The following is a 6,591-nucleotide window of genomic DNA, read 5'->3' as shown; positions in this document are numbered from 1 at the left end:
CAGGTCTGGACGAGCAGGTCGATGGAGCGCTGGTTGGCACAGAACACCGTCACCATGTAGAGTGAGCACTTCACTTCCCTTCTGTCTGGTCCCAGCGCGGTGATTCCTCCGATCTCTGGATTCTGTCTGATGCATTCCGCAAAGAGCTCTATACAGCAAACAAAAAGCAGAGGTGAGAGAGGGCAGCCTTGTCTGACCCCGGAGAGGACCGGGAAGGGGTCAGTTTTCCAGCCATTCACCTGCACCGTACTACAAATGTCATTGTACATGAGGTCAACATACGAACAAAACATTTCCCCGAGACCAAACCTGCGCAGGGCTCTGCACATAAACCCATGGGAGACACGGTCAAAGAACAGATACTACACTTGATCTTAGCCAAAAGGCCGAGAAGTATGGCAACTGAAGAGTAGAAGTCTACAGTCCAGTAATACAAGGTATCTCTATACAACATGTTCACCCTGGTGCTAAAAGCCACAGAGCCCAGATAGGGGTGAGCTTGGTGCTTTTCAAATTTAAATTACACATAAGGTGTGAATCCTGCACTAAATGAATTAACTAGTAGGAACTGTAAGGTGACTGATTGTACCTTTTATATTTACAGTCATCCTCTAAGTATTACAGTTAAAGTCCATTGAGTCATTGTACAAATGCTGACTTTCTAATAGTATTTGCACAATTTTTGGTAGCCACACCCCCTCATATGACATCACTGCCTGGCAGCAGATCACCCAGTCATTGATTGCTGTATTGTAGTGAAGAGAAGAAAGAGTATCTATCTTCATGTCTTAAAGGTTGGGATATTCAGGTTACTCTGAAAGCATTTTTTACTTTTATTAAGATTTTTTCTAGTGGATTTTTGCATGTTTTCAGAGAAAGAGAGTAACACTTGCATTGAATGTACAAAAACTATTTTCTAAAACTGGAGAGAGCGCAAAATCTGGTGCAGCTCTGCATGGAAACCAATCAGCTTCCACGTTTTCTTGTCAAAGCTTAATTGAAGAAGCTGAAGTTAGAAGATGATTGGTTACCATGCACAGCTGCACCAGAGTGCTCCCATTTTAGTAAATCTCCCCCTATCTGTTTTTCATGCATTCATCATGTAGATCCATTCATTTTTATGGCATATGAGTATTTGGTAAATTTTTTAAAATCTGCTGCATGCTGAACTTTAAAAAGCACACACTGGAATAACATACATACATACATACATCCTCTTTGTTCAGTTTTGCATATATGTAACTGCACTAAAAATGTAAGTGTGTGTGAGGCCCTCATAATTGGACATACAACATCTCTGATTAGTGCAACATTGTCTTGAACACTCATGGAGTAAAGGAATCTAGTAGTTTTGGTGTTTTCAAACTAGAACAGTTTTTTAAAGGCTCTTTGACTGAAACCCCTGCTCACGCTTATGATATTAATTCTTCATCTTCAATCATTCTTTATCTTGTAGGCCAGTATCACTGGGAAGATGGGACTTTTACTAAAAAAAAAAGAAATAGGGAGTAGACATAGATGATCAGAATATAGCAGAGAGAAAACAAAGATTATCCACATGTCCTTGGTTGGAACCAGTTTATAATGTGAACATGCTCTAAATGGTGGGAAGTCCAGCCCGCTTTTATGAATTTTGCCCATATTCAGACTTTGCACAGAGACATAGGTGTATTCAAGATAAAATTATATTGTAGTTGTCTGTACATCATAACTAACAGAGTTGAGATAACTCTGTACTTCATAATTGTGTTATACTGTATATTACCAGCCTTAAATTAAGAAATATTTTATTCAATGAATTTGACTAAAGCTGGCCATACACTATGTGATTTTCATTCAGGTCCTGATGAACCAGCCGAAATTCGATCAGTGAGTGGCCCTGACACCACACTCCTGCCCAACATCTTTCAATTAAAATTCAATTAGACAATTACAACTGCAACACAACACACATACAACAGGTAATTTGAAAGCAGACAGGGACAGCTGTGAGAATACAATAGCCTCAACTGGAGATTTGCCTATGCAGATTTTTCTCTCCACAGGCTTAATGAAAAAAAAATCTACCGTATATACTCGAGTATAAGCCGACCCAAATATAAGCCGAGGTACCTAATTTTACCACAAAAAACTGGGAAAAACTATTGACTCAAGTATAAGCCGAGGGTATCAGTGGGAGGAATAGTGCCCCATCATTGGTGTCAGTGGGAGGAATAGTGCCCCATCATTGGTATCAGTGGGAGGTATAGTGCCCCATCATTGGTGTCAGTGGGAGGAATAGTGCCCCATCATTGGTGTCAGTGGGAGGAATAGTGCCCCATCATTGGTATCACTGGGAGGAATAGTGCCCCATCGTTGGTGTCAGTGGGAGGAATAATGCCCCATCATTAGTATCAGTGGGAGAAATAGTGCCCCATCATTGGTGTCAGTGGGAGGAATAGTGCCCCATCGTTGGTGTCAGTGGGAGGAATAATGCCCCATCATTAGTATCAGTGACACCAATGATGCGGCACTATTCCTCCCACTGACACCAATGACACTTGATGACCCCTGTTGCAGTATGGTGCTGCTGCAGCCAGCATATGTGGTTGCAGCAGCACCTCTGCACTGCACACTTACCGGCTTTTCCCTCACTCGATTTTCGCGGGTCCGCTCGGCTCCGCCTCCTCGCCCGTGATTGGCCACCTGTGTACCTTTCCTGAGCTACAGTTCTGGCGGCCAATCACCGGTGAGGAGGCGGAGCCAAGCGGCAGGAGTGAGGGAGTGGCCGGAGTGACGAAAGGAGCAGCGCTTCCTGGATGGATCATCGTGGGAGCCAGGTAAGAGACAGCAGCCCTCTGCCCACCCCTGTACGCGCCCCCCTTGACGGAGCCTCGCACTCCCCCTGCAGACATTGACTCGAGTATAAGCCGAGGGGGCCGTTTTTCAGCACAAAAAATGTGCTGAATAACTCGGCTTATACTCGAGTATATACGGTAATAGTTTATTGCCAGGTTAAAGTGCTAATTTAGCATGCTACTTAGCCTTTTGCTATGCTTTTAATCTAGTCCAATAAAAACATTCTGCAATGCATTTATGGGCTATAGGTGTATTTATTTATGAAATGTTAATAAATTGGCTTCCTTTGACTCTAGACAGCGTTTAAAAATATATTTAATAAAACTTGTACGTATTATTCTTAATACATGTAATTATGTAAAAATGCCATGAACAGCAACATTTTTTTAATATGATCAGTATGAGGAGATAATGAAAAAAAACCAAAGAATTTTTTCCAGAAATATCTGAAATTTAAATTCATGGACATATTCTCCAAATTGCAAGCGGATAAAGAGATTAGATGAGACTAGAAACATTTTTTGGTATTCATATTGATGCTATATTTTTGCCTATCCTGATCATATGCTACCTTGAATTTTTTTTTGTTGTATTTTTTTTTTTGCTCTTGCAAACAATACATTTTAACATGCACACATACATGCAAACTCTGGTATGGTAGGTTTCCAATCCTAATGGTATTTTAAGATAAAAATAGGTTCAGAAATCCAACACAATCAATGCGGTCAGTGGGAAAAAAAAACATTATGTTTCTCTAATATCTATGGCACGCCAAGCACTTAAGGACTGTGTGCTACTGCCCTAGGTGTGAGAAAGGCAATTTGTCACAGTGGTCCACAGCACAGTGGCATAAGCTAAATGCTATGAATAGCAAACATTTTTTTTGCAAGTCTTAGAGTTAGAGAGTTTTAAAGGCTTAGAACTTGTCAGTGATTTCCCCTGTCTTGTTTATTTGCTGAATGTCAAACAGAGCATGAAGTGAGGGTATATCTCCCAATTTCAAGTCTATTTGATAGATGTCAGACAGAACAGGAAGTTTGGGCAAATGTTCTTATTTCCAGTCTATTTTACTAGTGTCAGTCAGAAGAGGAGGATCCCATAGTGCATTTTGTAGTAGAATGAAGATGGTTTCGAACTTCTGTTAGGATTTTACTGCTGTCTGCAGCCCAGTAAAGAAGATTTCATCTCAATTCCTGTTCAGGTGATGGATATCCTACAAAAAAGGAAGAGAAGTCTACTCTATGTTGTCACAGGCAAAGATTAAAATGTTACAGAAAAATCTGTTCAGCAGGAACACAGATATTTAAACCTGACACATTAAAATTGATGTCAAATTCTAAATAAAAATGCTCTATGTAAAAAAAGAAAGCATATACTTTTCTCTCCTGCTGCTACATTACCCAGCACAGATCCATTAAAGAATTGTCTGGTGAAGTTCCCTCTGAAACCAACACTTTTGGGAGCGCCAGTCTCCTGTGTTCCCCGAGGATCCTCCTGTTGACCTCCATGTCATTACTGAGATGGCTTCAGATAAAACTTTACCCAGCAAGTATTCTTAACTGAAGTAGAATGTCCCATCAGTTGTAATAGTTTTACATATTGCAGTCAATCGAAACAAATTTGAAGCACAACTAAAAATCACACATATACTGAGCTCTAAAGGTCCTTACAGATATAAGATTATAGATTTCTAACTCAGTCCTGTTTAGCAAGGACCCCCACAGCTCTCAGTGCTACCTCTACAGCAGTACTGTGACAACTTCAAAAGCAACTCCTTTTTTTTTTTTTTTTTTAAGTCCGCAAACGTGCAAACTACAACGAAAAACCCGTAAGTGATCACAAAAAAATGTGCAAGTGCGAACACCACACGAAAAAGTGCACTTAGGGGTGTGTTTGTCCTACCCCCGGAAGGATTGGACCGTTCACCCGATCCCCCGGGGCACGAAGCTCCTGACAGGGACAAGGTTCCCATTTGGTCCTCCTGGCCAAAAGGCCTGGTGGACCACCGTTCCTTATGCCCAGCCGAAGCCGGACATCCAGTACTAGGCAGGGGGGTTCTCCCGAAGAGAAAACCCCCTAGGGATCAGGGGAGGAAGGAACCGTATGGCCACACATCCTCCCCCTAGACTTCAGGTAAGGCCCAAGGACCCACACCCTCCATCCGTGAAAAACACACACATAAAAACAGAAAAAGTGACAAAACGTGGGAGTGATTAAATAAATAAATAAAAAATAAAAAAATGGTACCGTGCCTAATAGTGCACAGACCAGGCCCTGAGGCCTGTAGCAAAAATTGCCCCGGACTTAGCCAAAAGACCTGGTCCTTAGGGCGCTGTGCAAAAAGAGGTGAAAAACAGTGGCCATGTGTCATCTTCACACCGTGGGGTCCCACACCCAAGTGTTACTAGTGACACCCCTGAGAGCGTCTTCCCCAGGGGGCACTGAGTTTGCGGACTTTTTGTGTCCCTGGCCCCAGGCCAGACCAAGGTAGATCCGTCCAAATCAGGAGGTACTGGGTCTTTCCAGCTTTCCCAGAGGAATTACTCCCAAGGTCCCAGAGCGTATCGTGGCGCCCCCTGGTTTCTGTCCCTCCGGTCCAGCCTTCCGGACCCCCATCATACCAGTGAGGGTACTATACAACAACCATCCCCGCAAAGCTAGAATGGTCGGGAGCACCCCCACTGGACACTGATAAGAATAGATACTACACTTGATCTTAGCCAAAAGGCCGAGAAGCGACTTCAAAAGCAACTCCTGTTCATCTTAAATGGAGTGGCAATGGGCAGCAAGGGAAGCAGGACAGGTAAGTTTATGCTTTCTTCTTCACATGGGAGCTGTTTAGTTTGGAATTTGAGAAAAGTGAAAGTGTTTCCTCAAGGGAGTGAGCATAGTGATAAAAGCCTTAACGGTTTACCAATTTTATCCTCCAGCAAGACCAACAAGATTTTAACTAGATGTTTGAATCCATCTTTCAAATAATTATCATTCCTGATCATTCATGGTAATGCTTAAGTCACTATGCTTGCCTTACCTTCAGTTAAATGCTAACATGATTATGGAGTGTAAATAAAAGGTTTAACCCCCATCATCTATTCCATGACATCATACCCAAGGCTATTTATTGTTGGATGACATGAATTTAATTGACAGAATTAGACTTTCATGTTAGCTTACTATCAGTTGCCAGGGGTCTGCTCAGTTCATATACACCTGTGAGCAATATATGTTCATATTAGTGTACCTGTGTGCAAGAATCAAAAATATTCTGCAGATGGATAATGGAAATATAAATGGCCATGATTATATTACTACTAATACTGATAATGCAATATTGCTCTTAAAAGAACGTTATAGTGCATTATTAATGGGCCCAGGTCTGAATACTGCAAATTTACTTGAAAGTGCTTCTTATGTGACTTTTACATGTTATTTGCTAGCTTTGTCAGCTTTACATGATGATATTTCATGTACAGATTTTTAGACTCTTCATCTTTACTTCAAGCAGTGTAAATAGTGTCCTTGCTAATTGAGTGTTGACATAAAATACATTACTTGACAAGCTACCAGACATTGTTCTGTATTTCACTAAGGGTCTGAGCAGACATGCAGGGTTTGATTTACTAAAGAAATAAAAACTGTTCACCTAGAAAAGTGAATGTTTATTTGGGAAAGCGTATCTTCACTTTACAAAGTGAATTCTAGTAAATAAAGTGAATCTGTGTCACTTAAAATACTCAATCATATGTGTGAAAA

General features: G+C 41.4%; 2 pseudogenes; both read right to left on the bottom strand.

The window, feature by feature from the left end:
- Window positions 1–267: 267 nt before the first annotated feature.
- On the bottom strand, window positions 268–398 carry LOC149474677 (U2 spliceosomal RNA; annotated as a pseudogene).
- Window positions 399–5,462: 5,064 nt separating this feature from the next.
- On the bottom strand, window positions 5,463–5,578 carry LOC149474676 (U2 spliceosomal RNA; annotated as a pseudogene).
- Between the last annotated feature and the right edge of the window lie 1,013 nt (window positions 5,579–6,591).

This window comes from Staurois parvus, unplaced genomic scaffold (assembly GCF_062004578.1).
Source record: "Staurois parvus isolate SC_StPar_1 unplaced genomic scaffold, SC_StPar_1.0 ptg000004l, whole genome shotgun sequence".
NCBI classification, from domain to species: domain Eukaryota; kingdom Metazoa; phylum Chordata; class Amphibia; order Anura; family Ranidae; genus Staurois; species Staurois parvus.
Note: the sequence above shows the minus strand (reverse complement) of the source record. Positions and strands in the feature narration are given on the sequence as shown.